This window comes from Paramormyrops kingsleyae, chromosome 4, assembly GCF_048594095.1.
Source record: "Paramormyrops kingsleyae isolate MSU_618 chromosome 4, PKINGS_0.4, whole genome shotgun sequence".
Classification (NCBI taxonomy): Eukaryota; Metazoa; Chordata; class Actinopteri; order Osteoglossiformes; family Mormyridae; genus Paramormyrops; species Paramormyrops kingsleyae.
In genome coordinates, this window is record NC_132800.1 from 1,770,116 (window position 1) to 1,789,479 (window position 19,364).

The window sequence follows — 19,364 nt, forward strand, 5'->3', positions numbered from 1 at the left end:
ATATAAAACTGGTATATTATACAGAATACTTAAGTATGCATTGGTTTATATAATTTTCTGTCATAATGCTAGCAGTTTAAACGTAATACCCTGCATCACTGCGAAGCAGTTGTTTGACATGTAGAATCATGTTTCACAGGTGTAAAGGCAAAATATTGGCTACGCCGTAATGAAAAGGAGCCTCTTTCGTTTTATATAAATCACTCCGAGTTGTTGCCTGAAAGAAATACAGATGCCATCGGCGGCTGACAGACAGTTGAATAATTCATGCAATCAGTATAAAAAGCTTTAATAGCAATTCATGGGTCAAAAGTAGGAGAGATTAACAGGGGTGCAGAACTGACAAGAAAATTAAACTGAGCGAACTGCAGGAGAAATAAACAAGAGTAGCGTTTGCATACTGATGAAGCGTGGAACCGGTAGCAGTTACTCTTGAGCTTAATTGTGTGATGCCTGGATGAAACCAGCTGCTAAATTTCATTACAAGCATGTTTGTTAAGCCTAGTCAGCCCTGTATTTAATCCATAACAGCAGTCATTAAACGTCAGAATGTCGTGACGGTGAATTGGCTTGCTTAAACCTGCACTGATGTAAACGGAAATTAAATTACACCGGAGGATCTAGCGAGTGTGCTGCCTGTGATTGTAATGTAGCGAAACAGTTTTATGCAGTGAATGTGAAGGCCCAGAAGGTTAATATTTTAGCAGGTGTTTCTTTGCAAAAGTCACTTCAGATGTTTAAGAAAGCTAGCAGGACTGCACTCCTTGTAAGTTAAAGAGGAAAAAAAATAATCACCGGCTTGGATTCTTGGACGGAATAGCTTATTGATTACTCAACTTTGTGCATCACGTCGAAACGCGAGCGTGTGAAGGGCTGTCCTCCCGGCGCCGGTGACCCGAATCTCGGGGTCGCTCGATTCCAGTGCCGTTGTGGGTTTCGACAGCAGCCGGACTTTGGGGCCGGTCGGGAGAGATGCTGATCGATAGCGGAATCCAGGAATGGGAATCTTGCAGAGGCGGTTTAATAAACCCCGAAACCGGCAACCCCTGGGCATGCACAATTTGTATGGGTAATTCGCGTAGAAATTATGTGAATGTCCGCTGCGTTTCAGTGCTGCTGAATCTGAGGGGCGCTATTATTGCAGGACAGTGTCCGCGAGGTGAAGGGCTGAGTGGCGAGAGAGTGAGGAAGGAGGGTGAATTTCGGTATTAAAGTATAAGAATTCCTCAGGATAACATATGAAAACTGTTAAAAAGTCCACAGGCAGCAGGCCTGTTAAAGTGTGTCTTTTTCTGATTGGTGGAGATTAAGTTACTTGCAGGCTTTGGGCTTGGTTCCTGGCAGTAGTGAACTGACACCTGAGTGTGGTGATGATGAAATTCCAGATAAGCAGGGTAGTATTTCAGTCAGTATCTTGAACCATCCGATGACACCTGAATATCAGGCCAAGGTCTCTGCCGTCATCTCTGGAAGCCTGGAAGATGTAAGTGTCCTCTCCGCTGCTTTTGTTCTTGAATTTATTTGGTACTGATGGTCTGCAAGAAGCATTCAAGTACTGATTCTAATGAACCGTGTACACAGGACTATACAGTGAGGGAAATAATTATTTGACCCCCTGCTGAATTCTTAAATTGACCCATTAATAAAGAAATGAGAAGTCTATAACTTCACTGGTAGGTTTATTTTAACAGCAAAAGATAGATAGATCAACAAAACAAGCCAGAAAAATCATTATGTAACAGTTACAAATCAATTTGCCATTTATCTAGGGAAAGAAGTATTTGATCCCTTGGAACACATGCTTCAGTACTTGATGGAGTAACCATTGTTGGCAAGCACAACTGTCAGATGTTTCTTGTAGCTGGTCACCAGGTTTGCACACAGCTCAGCAGCCGTCCTGTACCCTTGGCAGAAAAACACCCCCAAAGCATAATGCTTCTACCTCTGTGTTTGACATAGGGATGGTGTTCCTGCGGTTACAGTCAGCATTCTGTTCCCTCCAAACACAGCGAGTGGAGTTGATGCCAAACAGTTCGATTTTGGTCTCATCTGACCACATCACATTCTTCCAAGCCTCACTGGAATTATTCTGGTGTTCACTGGCATGCTTCAGATGGGTCTGAACATGGGCCCTCATGAACAGGGGTACTTTGTGAGCACTGCAGGATTTCAAACTATAACTGCATACTGTGTTACCAATGGTTTTCTTGGCAACCGAGGTCCCTGCTGCTTTGAGATCATTAACGAGCTCCTCCCATATAGTTCTGGGGTTAGCCCTCACTGCTCTTAAGATCACTGATGCCGCACAAGACTAAATCTTCCTTGGGGCCCGAGATCCAGGGTGATTGACAGTTATTTTGTCTTTCTTCCATTTGCAAATAATTCCACCAACAGTTGTCACTTTCTCACCAAGCTGCTTGCTGATGGTCATGTAGCCCATTCCACCTTTGTCAAGGTCAACAATCTTGTCTCTGACATCCTTAGACAGCTCTCTGGTGTCTCTCATGGTGATAAGATTGAAGATCTACAAAGGTTAGTTGACCAAAGAATACTCTTTAAACAAAGTAATGGCATTAAATGTGAATGCTGGCTTGGTATCTGTTAATACAGTACTTAAGTACTACTTGTGTTGTGTTAATGTGTTAATTTCTTGTTGACTTGTAGGGGATGAAATACTTATTTCCCTTGATAAATGACAAATTGGTTTGTACCTGTTACATAATGATTTTTTCTTGTTTGTTTTATTGAAAATCTATCTTCTGATATTGAAATAAACATACCATTGAAATTATAGATTTCTCATTTCTTTATAAATGGGAGAACTTAGGAATTCAATGGGGGGTCAAATAATTATTTCCCTCATTGTATATGTACAGTATAGAGAAACATGAGCCTTGAGAATTTAGATATTAAGTAGAAAGCTGGAATGAAAGGTCTCCTCATTTCCGGTGTTAGGTGTCATGCACGAGGGGTTTACACACACTACTAACCTGCTGTCTAAACCTATTTCCCCTGGGCTATATTACTGGGTAAAATTGGACCTCTATAGATACCATGAATGGCATTAAATGACCTGGGATTATCGGTCAATAATAAGCTGTCGCACCCCTCTCAGCCAACCAGCCGGTTTCTGTAAGAACGTCCAGGACAAGATAGAGGATGCTCCAGCAACAGTCCAAGCCCTCGTGACAAGTGGATTCCTCAGTACCTCTGTAATATCCCAGAATAGGAGCATAAATGAGAGTCTTTAATTTAGCAGGGATGAACAGTTTATATCTATACTTTGCTACATTAGCAAGATAAATGGGAGTAAAATAGGATATTAGAGTACATGGCGTACACCCTTGTGCCTGTTTCTGTGATCTATCTCGCCGTTATCCAAGCTCAAAGCTGTAGACTAACACTGAGGGAAATTCTGAAGAAATTCTGTGTGCCTCGCGAGTGGCGACCGCAATTCATTCTTCTCAGCTGTCAGGAAAGCGAGTCGAGTGCCGATGTGTAAACCCCAAGCTGTCATGTCTCCACACACGGCTGCCCGGGTCTTAAATCTGACCCGCCTGCTCTGCCAGAAGCTGCATTTTGACTGTTTCCCATGGGACAAAAGAAAAGGAAAAAAAAGGAGGATAGAAAAGGGCAACAGAAAGGAAACTGTAAGCACAAAACTCGAGTAAGAAGTTCAGCTCACTGCTTTATGCTCTATGATGTCAGATACCCCAGCAAAATACCCCAAGTGACTTTGATACACGTTCTCCATGGGCAGGGAAGATCTGCAGACTCATATGGATAGGAAAACTCTGTAGAGTATTAGAGGAGTCGATCGGTTTCTCCCAAATAGAGAAAAGCAGGTCTTTTGTTGCTGTGTGGCATAGGAACTAGACGGAACGGGGTTGGATTCATGTTTATAGGGTTATGTTATTGCTGCAATAATGAACTGAGAGCAGAGCATTGATTTTTAAGATGGTGATGTTGTACAGAATGCAGGACCTTCAGGTTTTTTGCTTCGTTCTGTCCAGAAGACCCTGGCAGACATTTGCAAACGCCAAACGGTCACATTCCTCCTGACCTTGCTGCCAGATGAGAAACGTGTCCCTGTGTGGGAGACGGTGTCTGCTGTCCGACGTAGGTCAGCTTGCCAAATACGGTCAACACAGATGCCATGAACCAGAATTCCGTGGTACATTTGACACAAGGCCAGCAGAGCAAAAACAACGCCAACTCCTTTATCTTTAAACTGACCCTACAGTTCACTAGGTCTCTGTTTTTAGATAATCATCCAGCAATACTGGGTCAAGGATAGTGTTTTTTATTTTTCAGAAGCTTTATTGTAAGTTTGTGGAAATACAGTATGTCCAGGTGATGCTGGAGAGCACCGAATCTATTTCAGGCTTGAAAACGCACTTCCATTTTCATCAGCACAATAAGGGTGGCCTTTAGATCTGTGAGCACTGGAAGGAAAAGGGCAGCTATCACAGAGGAATTGCGGTTGGGGGACGGGTGTGTCATTTCTGCGTTGAATGACAGGGCAAGGGGAAAAGCACTTCGCGAAATTGGGTGCTGACAGGAAATGTCACTCCGGTAAACAAAGACGGCGGCCAGCCAATCCTGGTATCTAGCCAGCCTTTGTGGACACTTTAGTTCACGCAAAATTTGAAACAGACTCAACTCTCTTGTACAGTATCTGTCTTAAGGGAATTTTCAGGTGCAAGCAGGCATTGAGTATCTTGTAATATAAAAATAGACACTGAGAGCATGTATTAATGAGAGGTTTCATCCCAGACAGCACTAAACACTGATTTTAACATACCTGACATCAGTTTGAAATGTGAGTGTCTGCCAGATGCTGAGCATTTACCTGAGTCGATTGCCCTTGGGGCAGCAAACTCAAACACCGAAATGCCTGCAAACGTTAATCAGCTCTGCGAGACCCTTATCCCAGAGCATGCAGAATCCTTATACCCTTCAAAATCACCTGCGGCCCTGTTTACCCCTAACAATTTACCCCTAAGAATACCCCTATAATCAGGGTTGACTGAGGCTTATTTTACCCATTTTTTTAAATGAAAACACTCCCTCTTGTGGATTCACCAGATCTTTTCCGGTTATGTTGGGATTAGAAGGACATCGTGGGTGATCTGTGTACCCGCACACTGGTCTCGCAGCTTGGCAAATGCGTTTCTACCTCATTACTTCAACTCTGTCTTTTATTCGCCAGACGGAGAAGAGGAACGTCTCAGGGTGAAGCAGCTGGAATGCTTGGTATTCATACCTCAGCTTTCTGCTCCGGCTGCCTGGATTTGACCACGTGCTCGGGCAGCGAATGCCAGCCCGATTCTAGAAGATCCCCTCTTAATAATCACCAGCGTGGCTTCCTGGGCCTTGTCCTCTCTGACATCAAAGGCAGAGAGGTGCGGTCTCCGTGGTAACCCCCTGGGCCATTTGGCTATGCCTCCTCATGTATTTGCCATGTGTATCCCAGGCAGCTAAAAGGTTTTACGGGGCCGAAAAGTGTGTCGGTACTGTGTGCCATGGTTTAAATTCACAAGGCTCTCCTGGGCTGGAGCAGTTTGTCCTGTGCCTGGCCTGCATCTTATGACCAAATTAAGGTGCATTTACTGAACTGGGACGACTGACAAGGTAAACCAGCTGTAGCAGAAATTCAGGTGAAGGTGCTGCAGGACTGACTCTTGTGCTTTTATTTTTTTCTACACCAAGGAAGCAGTGAGATGAAGTAGGTCAGACTCCAGGGTGTCAGACAATCAAGGCTTCATTTAAACTCTGCCATCTCTACTGCCCCACAAAGGCAAAATACAACAACTACACTGACACTGTGTTGTTTTGTTTGTCCAGCCATATGTATAGTAGGTAGGAAATGATGGTGTTTTCTACAAAACTGGGCATAAGTGAACAATTAAACAGTTAATTAAATAGTTTCCTCCTGGATGATATAAGTATTCTGTTTCTGCCCTGTAAGGGACCTGGTTTTGGTCATAACTCTGTTTTCATTAAAAAAAAAAAAAGCAGCTGTGCTCTTATCCCTTTGACGGCAGAATAGGTGCCGTTTCATAAGAGGGGTCTTTGTGTACGTCTCAGTGAGAGCCTTTCTCGGCCTCCTGATCGAAGCATCCTCTCTGTGTGTCACTGTGCCTTATTTTCAGCTGACTGTTTACCCCTGGATTTCTCTTTGGCACCTTATCCGTAGCTTGTCACAGCATTATGAACATTCAGCGTTGCAGCAAAAACGAAACGCACTTTAAAATTTAGGTCAAGCAGTGACATCGTATTTCACTGCCAGCTAATGACTAGAACAGTTTTAAAACGTGTTTCTTTGAAGAATGCTTTTTTTCAATACTGATCCCCCTTACACCTACAGAATACATGCCAAAAGGCTTGAACTAACTAGTAATTTTGTGGCGTCATGGATTAGGTGCCATTTCCTTAGTGTGGACATTTATTGCTTGGCTCTGGCCATGGATGATAATTATTATATTTTTAATAGCAAAGATGCAGTGGCAAGGCAGTGTTTGTCCCCACCTTGTGATTAAAAATGGTATTACGTCCACTCACTCGATTCGTGGGATGCTGTAATTCTGGGAATTTAACCGGATCGGTACCTGGAGGTTTGCCAGTTTGTGTGAGTTTGTTTTAGGTCAGTCTAGTTAACTTTTTCACTATTACACTGGAGCAGCCAAGAAACTGCACCTATTTGCACCGTCTGTGCTGGAGCACCTATGGGGAGAATCGCCGTTGACCTCATGGGTCTCCTGAATGAAACTGAATGCTACAATTGTTACATACTAGTAGCAACAGAGAGCAAGTAGAAGTCTACTGTTTACCCAATAAACAAGCTGTTACTGTGGAAGTGCCATAATGGGTATGTTGTTATAGAGCCTGAGAGAGACTTTCCAGAAGCCAACATTCCAGAATTCTTCCAGCAGATCTTTGAGTTGTTGGAAGTTAAGAAGACTTGCACTACTCCTTTCTGATCACCATCAGATGGATAGGTGAAAAGCTTCAATGCCACTTTCAATGACTACTAGGGATGGACAGATCCGATCCACCGTATCGGTATCGATCCAATATTGGCCAAAATTACTGGATCGGATATAGGAAAAAAAACTAGGAGTATCCGATCCATCAGTGCGTCATGTAAATGCTTAGTTGAACTTAGCTGAATGATATGTAGTAAAGGCAACCATATCATATGAGCAGCATGTCACGTGATGTACATTGGCGCAACGTCGGACTCCAAAAGTGTTGCCAGCATGTCCGCGGTATTGATGTTCTTTAAGAAAAAAGCCGAACTACCATGTGCAATATATGCATTCGGACCGTTTTGAGGGGTGGCAGTAGCGTTAGAAATTTTAACACAACGAACTTCATTAAACACTTGCAGAAATATCATGCAAAAGAATACGCCGAATTTATTCAGACCACATCGACAAAGAACAAAACTGTTCCCAAGCAACAAAAAAATCCAGGATACAATTCAGAGAAGCTCCCTTCGGACAGCAACAAAGCCATGCTGATTACACAGAAGGTCGCTGAATTCGTAGTGCTGGATAACCAGCCCCATTCTGTTGTGGAAAATACGGGTTTTCGACGCTTAGTGGAACATTTGGAGCCCCGCTACGCATTCCCGAACCGGTGTTCTGTCGATATATGCTGCCTTGTCGAAAAATGCTACTGTAGTGCTAATAGATAGCCCTAACCCTAACTCTTACCCTAACCCTAACCCTAACCCCCCCAAACCCCTAAAACCCTTACTTTAACCATAACCCTAACCCCTAAAACCTAACCCTAATCCCAAAACGGTAGAACTGCACATGCACAGAAAGGCTCGATAGCACGTCTCGATAGGTAGTATTTTTCGACAGAACACCGGCACTCTTTTTATGAAACGGCGAATACAAACACGTACAGACAAGTGTGCGAGTTCATTTCGAAAACATTAGAGAATGCTAAAATAAAAAGAACCAGCAGTGATTACATAACTGAGTCAGACTGTGGACTGTATTTCTTCCTTTAGGGAAGCAGAATATTTAGTTGACTGTTTGAGCATTATGTTATGTTATTATTATACACTCACCTAAAGGATTATTAGGAACACCATACTAATACGGTGTTTGACCCCCTTTCGCCTTCAGAACTGCCTTAATTCTACGTGGCATTGATTCAACAAGGTGCTGAAAGCATTCTTTAGAAATGTTGGCCCATATTGATAGGATAGCATCTTGCAGTTGATGGAGATTTGTGGGATGCACATCCAGGGCACGAAGCTCCCGTTCCACCACATCTCAAAGATGCTCTATTGGGTTGAGATCTGGTGACTGCGGGGGCCATTGTAGTACAATGAACTCATTGTCATGTTCAAGAAACCAATTTGAAATGATTCGAGCTTTGTGACATGGTGCATTATCCTGCTGGAAGTACTGTAGCCATCAGAGGATGGGTACATGGTGGTCATAAAGGGATGGACATGGTCAGAAACAATGCTCAGGTACGCCAAATTCTGACTCTACCATTTGAATGTCTCAACAGAAATCGAGACTCACCAGACCAGGCAACATTTTTCCAGTCTTCAACTGTCCAATTTTGGTGAGCTCGTGCAAATTGTAGCCTCTTTTTCCTATTTGTAGTGGAGATGAGTGGTACCCGGTGGGGTCTTTTGCTGTTGTAGCCCATCCGCCTCAAGGTTGTGCGTGTTGTGGCTTCACAAATGCTTTGCTGCATACCTCGGTTGTAACGAGTGGTTATTTCAGTCAAAGTTGCTCTTCTATTGTGGTAGAAAAATTATAAATCAAGGACTTAGAATAAAAGTCTGGACCTCTTAGGTTGGTGAGTAAAGAAAATCTCTTTTATTCCAGCAAGTTCAGCAAAGCACTCCCATCACACTCTGGCACTTGGTACCAAGTCACACCCAGCACACAGAGCAACCAGTAGATAAACCATAACTCCCAGGACTTCTAAGTCCTGATTGGTCATGAAACATCAACAAACTAAGCTGAAACGTAAAACAAACACAATTCTCCCGCTCCATTGGTTCACCTTGGTAGCAAGGTAAAGTCCACCCATTATACGCAACTTACTGGAGACAGCCTCGGCTTCTAGACTCTACATGAGATATGTATATAGATATTAATTATATGGCATTGAATCACTGTTAATGTTTGATTAATGATTAACACATTGACGTATTGTCCCTGAATCACTGAAAATACATGGTTAACATATGATTAGTTTGATTAACATATATATTGACTACTACTATTCTATTAAGCTATAACTCTTTGTGCACCAGTTGGGGTGGCTTCGAGTCTCTTCCTGCAAGTGGTTTCTCCCCCCCTTTGCTCCACTGTCTGCCCCTCCAAGGTCCGCGCTTCTGCGGAGCCAACTGCAGGCAGCTATCACAAAGCGAGGTCACATAGTATTCAAAACAATCTCTTCTGGCCTAAGGCCTAAGACATAACAGACCCAATATGCCTCCCCTCCTGGGCCTACTAATGTCCAATTTTACTTCCACACTATCATCTTGAATCAGTCGGCCCATTCTCCTCTGACCTCTAGCATCAACAAGGCATTTTCGCCCACAGGACTGCCGCATACTGGATGTTTTTCCCTTTGCACACCATTCTTTGTAAACCCTAGTGACTGCCGACCCGGAGCCAAAAGAACCACAGGCGCCCCCCGAGCCCCAGCCAAGGCAAGCGAGGGCGAGCCAGGGGGCAGGGCGGGCGGGACCCGGTCCCTACATCTGTGTCCCCTCCCCTTTCGGGACACAGAAATTCGGGGTCTTGGTGGGTGTTGGCCTCGCTGGGTCAAGGGAAAAGGAGTCACTAGGGAGGTTTCCGAGGGGTCCCACTCGAGCTCCTCCTCCCCCAAGGGGAAAGGAGCAGAGGTTGGAAAGTCTGGGACCTCCTCCGGGACATGGACCGGGATCACGGGCACCGGGGCATGAGTCAAAGGAAGGGGAGTCACAGACATGGACAGAGTTGCAGGCGGTGCCGAGACCTCGGGCGCTGCAGGTGGCGGAGCAGCAGCCGGAGGCGGGGCAGCTACCTCGGGCGTGGCGGCAGGCGGAGGAGGCGCCGGCAGGCGGGCTGCGGGCGTAGCAGCGGCAGCAGGCACCGCCGACTCGTGGCCAGCTGGGGGCGCCTCAGGAGCAGCAGCGGGCGAAGGCGGCATCTCTTCGGCGGGGCTGGCGAGGGGTACCAGTAGACCGGAAGCGGTGGTGACGTCCGGGGTGACGGCAGCAGCAGCCTCTGCGGGACATACCTCTGGGCACCGGGTCAAGAGGTACTCCTTTGGAGCAGCAGTGGAGACTGGAGAGAGAGCAAGCCCTCAGGAAGATCGCCGGTTCCTCTTCCTGTCTCCGCTCTCTTCTCTTTTTCTTCTTCCGGCTTTGGCAGGTCATTGGAGGCGTGGTCGCCTCAGAGGGAGCGAGCAGCTGGAGCCGCCCCTCGGTTACCCTTGTCACTAGCTGCCGGAGGTTTTCGCACACTTCCGCGATACAGTGCGTGTTCCCGGACGGCGACATCTCACTTAGGAGAGTCCCGCTCCGGCTGGCCAAATCAAGAGCAATGGGGTCCTCCCGGACCTCAGGCAGATTCAGCTAGTATATCACCTCTTGCAGCAAGCCGATCCGCTGGCTCTCGACTTGCTGTGGTGAGTTGTCTCGGAGATCCGTCATTCTGTTTTAACTGCTGTCCGCCAAGCAAGCAGGAAGCGGGCAAATACCAGGCAGGCAGACGAGAATCCAAACGTAAACGGGGTTTTATTCAGACGAACAGGGCTGACAGCGATACACGTCAATGACGGATCTGGGGAAACTAACTCAGACGCGGACTAAATACACAGGACAGGCTGAACATAACAGGTAACAGGTGATTACGATTGGGAATTAACACGAGGTAACGAGGGGGGCGTGGCACACACGAGGATCGGACGAGCCGGGCATGACAAAAATAATATCCCTGGCCAAAATTGGGCAAGACTTATAAAGTGCTATTTTACGTACTTTAAGTACATTTTCAGAATAGTATTGTCTTTAAATAATAATAATAAAAATTTCAACATAAAGTGCAGTTTTTCTTGTCAAAAAAATAAGGCAGAAACATAAAAGGTAGTTTGACCAGCTTCACCTGTAAACTCTGAGTAACCTTAGCTAAAAATATTTTCTACATTAGGCTAAAACAGTGTGATCATTGAACATTTTAGTGCAAAAAATAACAAATCCATTGGACTCACAATACCTCCATGCTTATTTATTGTCCGTCTCTTTCAGCCAGTTACTAGCCTGTTCACATTTTCAGAGCTCAAGGCAGCCCTCTTTTTTGTTACTATGTGACCTGCAAGTGAGAATAGTCTCTCACATGGGACAGAAGTGGCAGGAGTAATCAGATACTTGCAGGCCAGGACAGACAGCTGTGGGTGGGTTCCTGCTCGACTGGACCACCACTGCAGCGGGCAGTCCGTCTCGCTGATGGTGGATTCTGCTCTGTACAAATTCAGGGCCCTGTTACACAGGGCTTCCTCATCTGAATCAGAGTCTGAAGACAATGAAGAGAGAAGGACTCTCTTTGTCTTTGCTGGCTCCTTTGCGGTGGCAAGACTGTTGACCAGAACGAGGAAGCGGGAACATATCACCCCTGTTTTGGCTTCCCTGCATTGGCTCCCCATTCATTTTAGAATTCAATTTAAAGTTTTACTCATTGTTTTTAAAGCTTTAAATGGGCAGGGCCCTGCTTACATTACTGACCTCCTCCAGCCGTATTCAGCCCCACGGTCTCTTAGGTCCTCCAACGCAGGACTCTTACATGTGCCACGGTCACGTCTTAAGCAGAAGGGTGATAGGGCCTTTGCTGTGGCTGCTCCTCGCCTTTGGAACCAGCTACCCACAGATATTAGATGTGCCCCCTCTATTGCCATCTTTAAGTCTAGATTAAAAAAATACCTCAATTCACAGGCTTTCCTATAACCGTGATTCTATTATTTCTGGTATCCTGATGTGTCTATTTTTGTTAGATAAGATCTGCTTCTTATAATATGCAATTATTATTATTTTATTATTATTATTTACTTTTATTTACTTTTATTATTTTATCATTGATGTACAGCACTTTGGTCAGCAATAGCTGTGTTTAAATGTGCTTTATAAATAAATTTTACTTACTTACTTACTATCTTTACACTGTTCCTGCAGCAGGGCCTCAAGGCTGGTCAAAACCTCTTCTCGCTCTCCGCTTGCAAGACACTTTAAATCCTTAAAGCGTGGGTCGAGCACAGTAGCTATCTTGAGCCACTGATGGTTGAGTGTAGCTACACGTTGGGATAGGTCCTTTGTGAAGGCAGCCTTAAATTTCACCATGTAGTTTGAGTCATCATCGGAGACCTCCATGGTGTGATGCAGGTAGCAGAAAGCAGGTAAAACCACTGAGCATGAGACATATGTCTCACCTCCAAGAAGCTCAGTCACAAACCTGTAGTAGACAGTTCAAGAAAGTAATTATCAATCTACACAATAACTGTCAACTCTGGTGTTGAAATGACTAGCTTGTGCTTTTGTTTGTCTAAAGCAGCAAAAACAGCCTCTTGATTCTTTAGTAGATGAGAAACCATATCCAGCGTTGAATTCCACCGTGTGGAAACATCCTGTATGAGTGGCTCTTTCTGTTGCCCCAGTCTTGTTTGCTCCTAGTGTAGTTCCTCCATATTAGCAGGGCTGTGTTTAAAGTGACCCACTATCTTGTGACATTTTCCTAATGCATCAGTAAACCCACTATCAGCAAGGCTAACAGTGATGGTTCTTTGCAAGATGTGAGCAACACAAGGCATGTGATGGAATGCGAGGTGTCTTGCTGCAGCCACCATGGTTCATGCACTGTCTGTTCCAATTGTGGTGACCTTTTGTTGAATTCCCCATTCCCCTGCCACAGAGAGAAACTGCTCAGCACAGTTTTCGGCATAGTTTCTGGTGTTTGTCTTCTGCACAGTCAGGGCAAAAACTGTAGATCCCATGTCCCGTCTGTGACATCAACAATATGTGCAGTGACTCCGATGTAATTAGAATTACTAACGGAAGTCCAATGATCCCCAGTAAGAGCCACAAAGTCTGCTTTCTGTAATGCATCTAATTTTGCTTGCTTTTCAGTGTCATAAAGCTGTTGAATTTTACTTGAAATAGTCTTTTGGCACGGCAGTTGGAAAGTTGGATCACCTGTCGCTAACCGTAGCACATTTTCTAACCCCCTATCTTCTACCATTATTAGTGGTCTACAGTCCAGAGCAATCCATTTTGTGAGAGAATTTGTAAGTTTGTCCGATGTTGACTTACTGATTTTGGTCCTGAAGCCAGTCATCTCATCAAGTTTGGGCTGCCGACACCTTTTGTTGGTACTCGAACTGGGACTGCTAGCGCTAACAGCTCCCACAGTTTCTGTGCTCGCTGCAACATGTTTTGCATTTAGATGGTACCGTAAGGTTGAAGTGCTTCGGTGGTATGCAAACTCCTTTTTGCACAGTTTGCACAAAACCACGCTTTTATCAAGGCTTCCGTCGGGTAGTCTTTTGAAATGAAATTTGCCTCCGGTCAGTCCTAGCAATGCGCTTTCTTCCAATTCTTCCATATTTGTAGCTCTGATGTGGGCAGGCACGTGCAGGGGGGGGGGCGGAGGGTGCTTGAGCACCCGCCCCTTTCCTCCAGGATGCCTCAAGTGCCCTTTTCTTGGGTTTTTTTTTTTAATGTGAATGTGCGTATGGAGCCCTGTCTTTGCCCCTCAACAATAAAATGTAACTATTAATCTCAATTTTGCTAAATAAAAGGATCTGGCTTGCATCAGTCACATGACTGCCATTAACCAATGCTCGCCCTTGAGGGCAGAGCGCGCTCGTTACGAGCCGGGTACGAGCTCGCAAAGTGCACGCGCATTTTCTGCAGGCTGGGTGGTGCGGAGCTGGAGGAGAAACAGGCAAATTAATTGGAAGGTGCAGACTGCAACAAAACAGTAAAAGGGTGTACAGCGCACACTATAGTCTATAACAACAAATGAATTTAAATAAATGAGCGTGCTGTTTGTCCAACAGCGCGACAAACATTACCTGTCCTTTTATGAACTGCACAAATAGTGGTGGTCATTAACTGCTAGCTAACTGGGTAAGGGTGTTACAAGGGGGTCTGTAGCTCTGTCCACCATTTTAGGGAACATGTTTTGTTTTAAAGTAAGTTACAGGACTTTTCCCTTCTTTTCTGGAGGGCTTTTATTTCACTAAAAACGATCTAATATGGATATCCACATAATTCCATATTAGATTCGTCATGAATGTGAGTTTTTGTTATTCAGCCTGTTCTATCTTTTTTAATTTTGAGCACCCGCCCCTTTAAACGTCTCTGCACGGCCCTGCCTAACAGACCAAAATACATCAGACTAACAGCCGGTAACACGGGGATTCCATCCGAGGTAGATGAGGGGGCGTGGCGGATCACAGGAGGATCGGACAAGCTGGTTATGACAGTCTTGTGTTTACCGCTACATTAACACCATGTGCCACATCTACAATAACATAACCTAAATGTTTTATTCTGCATTCAAGCAGCTAATCTGCTGAATATGTTTCATTATTCTTATTTTACTTTGAGAAATGACTTTATCTTAGGAATCTTTACTTACTAACAGATCAGTGTTTTTATTTTTCAACTTATCCTTTCTCCTCTTTCCGCTGCTGTTCTTTGGCACATGATGAAGATGGAGGGAATAATGATAAACTGAGGTAAGCATTCAGCAGCATTTACAGGAGTGTGGTGTCCAGCTAGCAGCATTTACCTGGTCACACTGTAATGTAAAACTTCCCTTTTGTTTATGAGAATAAAGATTGATTTTTTGATTTTATTTTACTTATAAAATACATGAGACGACATCCCATCCAAGGTGAACGCCTTTCTACTGAGGATAGACTACAGGCCTCTTTGGATTTTACAGAACAATGTAGCATGTTATGTAATAATCATAATAAAGCCACCAGTTAACATTCCCCAGCAGTTTTCATGTTCTGTGTAAATTTCTACTGTTCCTCCTGCACAGCCTGTGAAATAATTCAGATGTGGCTGAACCATGTTACTATAAAGCATGTAAGACTTTACTGTTCAAATCCACCCTCTTATTCAGCTCCCTGGTCCAGCTGGCTCTGTATGTAAGACTGGGCTTATTGGTGCTGCTGTTGGTCATCAAGGTGGTTATAATTCTGTCAGAGTAGATTCACTGCATTGTTCTTCAGGTTTAAATGTGATACGTGTGACTGACAGACACACTGATGTATTATATGTCTGACAGGTGGGAGCAGGTTCTAGATGCTGCACTGAAAGCTGGGACTGGTGTGTTGTATCTGATTTGCACCATCATCACCATTCAGCTGCACTGGAGCTTCTGTAGAAAGAGGGGAACCAATCAGAGAGAAGCAGAGGGAGGGGCCAATACAAACCACGGGTCTTAAGAAATTTTGATTAAAATATCCAAGCTCGTTAATCCTATTTAAATGATCAACAAATTCCTTCTATTTGTGTAAATAAATGAACAAACTTTGAAGCTGGACTGTCTAGTGGGGACCAGCTTTATATTTTGCTGCCACCTACTGGTTCAGTTCACACTTTTGTCTTTCATTTTGTTCGACTTTCACTTGGCTGTTTTAACACTTAACATTAGGTCATTAGTGAGAGAAACATTGAACCTTATTGTACGGTGGCCCCTAGAGACAAAACACACACAAAAGAAAAAGCAGAAACAAAATGAAAATGCGCAGCAAATTAAAAAAACACACAAAAGAAAAAGCAGAAACAAAATGAAAATGCGCAGCAAATTAAAAAAACACACGCAAAAGAAAAAGCAGAAACAAAATGAAAATGCGCAGCAAGTTAAAAAAACACACGCAAAAGAAAAAGCAGAAACAAAATGAAAATGCGCAGCAAGTTAAAAAAACACACGCAAAAGAAAAAGCAGAAACAAAATGAAAATGCGCAGCAAGTAGACAATCCCAAACCGGAAGTGCTCCACCACGCTAGGGGGCGCGGTGAGCTCATGTGGCACAGTCGCTACACAGTAGTGATGGGAAGTTCGACTGAATTAACTGATTTGATTCTTTCGAGCTGTCCGTTGTAATGAATCGATTCTAAAATCGATTCTGTGATTCACTTTTTTTTCCGTCTTTTTTGCGCCTGACCGTATGAGTCAACGAATCATGGGATCGGATAATAAATCAAACGGTGTCTCAAGGTTACGTTATTTGACTGAAAGATGGGGCTGGTGTTCAACAAAAATGTTCAGCTTGACTATTCACAATAAAAAAAACAATATATAAAAAGCAGAAAGGGTGTCGATGCTGAATAAACACGCGTGTATATATAGTTCTTATTTTCTTGACTTTAGCCAAATTCATGTGCATGAGTATCAAGGACTACATCACAGTTAACAACTGCAATATTACCAATACAATCACACACACATACAATGAGCATGAGTAAACTTGCATACGTTTCATATGAACTTGCATATGAAAGACATATGGTTTTATTATGCAGAAATGCAATAATTTACTGTTGTGATAAATGAACACAGGGCTGCCAACTCTCACGCATCTGGCGTGACACTCACGCTTTCGGATTCTCACGCTCGTGCAAGAAATCTTACTGCAAATTTATATTATTACATTATAAACCTAAAATTAGCTGCAGCAAAAGCGTTGGGGTAGTTTGCAAACCCTACAGACCATTTACAAGGGAATAAAACTGTCACAAAGGTGTAAATGCGTGTGCGGACTTGTCTGAAATGGAAAATCTCTGGCCAACCGGCTGACCAAAGTTGACAGCCCTGTGAACAGCTGCGTTAATTTTATTCCTTTCAACAGCGTAACTGCATTTCCGCAGCAAATGCCGCGAGGCGGCGAGGGCTCTTGGGATCGGTTCGCAAACCATTCGTTTTAGTCACCGACCGAGTGTCCGAAAACCGTAAGTTCGATTTGTTCATCGAACGGACTCTCGGACACTCCGTCGGCGAGTCAAACGGATGGTTTGCGAACCGATCCCAAGAGCCATTGCGGCGTTCACAACAGTAAATTATTGCATTTCTGCATAATAAAACCATATGTCTTTCATCAAAAACCAAAGATATTTATTAACTTTGACGTTTACACAACAACGTATGCAAGTTTACTCATGCTCATTGTATGTGTGTGTGATTGTATTGGTAATATTGCAGTTGTTAACTGTGATGTAGTCCTTGATACTCATGCACATGAATTTGGCTAAAGTCAAGAAAATAAGAACTATATATACACGCGTGTTTATTCAGCATCGACACCCTTTCTGCTTTTTATATATTGTTTTTTTTATTGTGAATAGTCAAGCTGAACATTTTTGTTTAACACCAGCCCCATCTTTCAGTCAAATAACGTAACCTTGAGACACCGTTTGATTTATTATCCGATCCCATGATTCGTTGACTCATACGGTCAGGCGCAAAAAAGACGGAAAAAAAAGTGAATCACAGAATCGATTTTAGAATCGATTCATTACAACGGACAGCTCGAAAGAATCAAATCAGTTAATTCAGTCGAACTTCCCATCACTACTGTGTAGCGACTGTGCCACATGAGCTCACCGCGCCCCCTAGCGTGGTGGAGCACTTCCGGTTTGGGATTGTCTACTTGCTGCGCATTTTCATTTTGTTTCTGCTTTTTCTTTTGCGTGTGTTTTGTCTCTAGGGGCCACCGTATTATTGCCTATTAATTCTGAAATATATTTCTATTTTTTTCTGATTTAACAACTTTATTGTACATTTTGTATTTTACTGTGGTTTGTAATTATTAAAAAAATGAGAATTTTTTCATCAAAAAGTAAATGGTATGTGGATTTTAGGTCACACCTCCATATCAGAGTCCACCAATCAGGGAACCTCTCTGGGTGTGATGTAACAGACCAAAAACCAGGACCACCCATTTTGTACTCTGCAGCAAAAACACAGCAACTTGTCTCAGCAGTCAGCAGCCCATACATATCAGATAAGGGTTAGGGTTAGGATATGCCAGAAGTAATACCCACTGGTCAAAATGAAATGAAATATATTATACGTAATATACTGGTTTCTGGTTTAGCACCCATTAAATGACAGTAAGTCACTGTCGCTGGTACTGAAAACTTGGATCCTCAAATTTCATATACACTCACCTAAAGGATTATTAGGAACACCTGTTCAATTTCTCATTAATGCAATTATCTAATCAACCAATCACATGGCAGTTGCTTCAATGCATTTAGGGGTGTGATCCTGGTCAAGACAATCTCCTGAACTCCAAACTGAATGTCAGAATGGGAAAGAAAGGTGATTTAAGCAATTTTGAGCGTGGCATGGTTGTTGGTGCCAGATGGGCCGGTCTGAGAATTTCACAATCTGCTCAGTTACTGGGATTTTCACGCACAACCATTTGTAGGGTTTACAAAGAATGGTGTGCAAAGGGAAAAACATCCAGTATGCGGCAGTCCTGTGGGCGAAAATGCCTTGTTGATGCTAGAGGTCAGAGGAGAATGGGTCGACTGATTCAAGCTAATAGAAGAGCAACTTTGACTGAAATAACCACTCGTTACAACCGAGGTATGCAGCAAAGCATTTGTGAAGCCACAACACGCACAACCTTGAGGCGGATGGGCTACCACAGCAGAAGATCCCACCGGGTACCACTCATCTCCACTACAAATAGGAAAAAGAGGCTACAATTTGCACGAGCTCACCAAAATTGGACAGTTGAAGACTGGGAAAAATGTTGCCTGGTCTGATGAGTCTCTGTTGAGACATTCAAATGGTAGAGTCAGAATTTGGCATAAACAGAATGAGAACATGGATCCATCATGCCTTATTACCACTGTGCAGGCTGGTGGTGGTGGTGTAATGGTGTGGGGGATGTTTTCTTGGCACACTTTAGGCCCCTTAGTGCCAATTGGGCATCATTTAAATGCCACGGCCTACCTGAGCATTGTTTCTGACCATGTCCATCCCTTTATGACCACCATGTACCCATCCTCTGATGGCTACTTCCAGCAGGATAATGCACCATGTCACAAAGCTCGAATCATTTCAAATTGGTTTCTTGAACATGACAATGTGTTCACTGTACTACAATGGCCCCCACAGTCACCAGATCTCAACCCAATAGAGCATCTTTGGGATGTGGTGGAACGGGAGGTGCCCTGGATGTGCATCCCACAAATTTCCATCAACTGCAAGATGCTATCCTATCAATATGGGCCAACATTTCTAAAGAATGCTTTCAGCACCTTGTTGAATCAATGCCACATAGAATTAAGGCAGTTCTGAAGGCGAAAGGGG

General features: G+C 43.8%; 1 pseudogene; it reads right to left on the reverse strand.

Annotated features, from left to right (window-relative positions):
* Nucleotides 1-1,803: 1,803 nt before the first annotated feature.
* On the reverse strand, nt 1,804-13,622 carry LOC140588970 (E3 SUMO-protein ligase ZBED1-like; annotated as a pseudogene).
* Between the last annotated feature and the right edge of the window lie 5,742 nt (nt 13,623-19,364).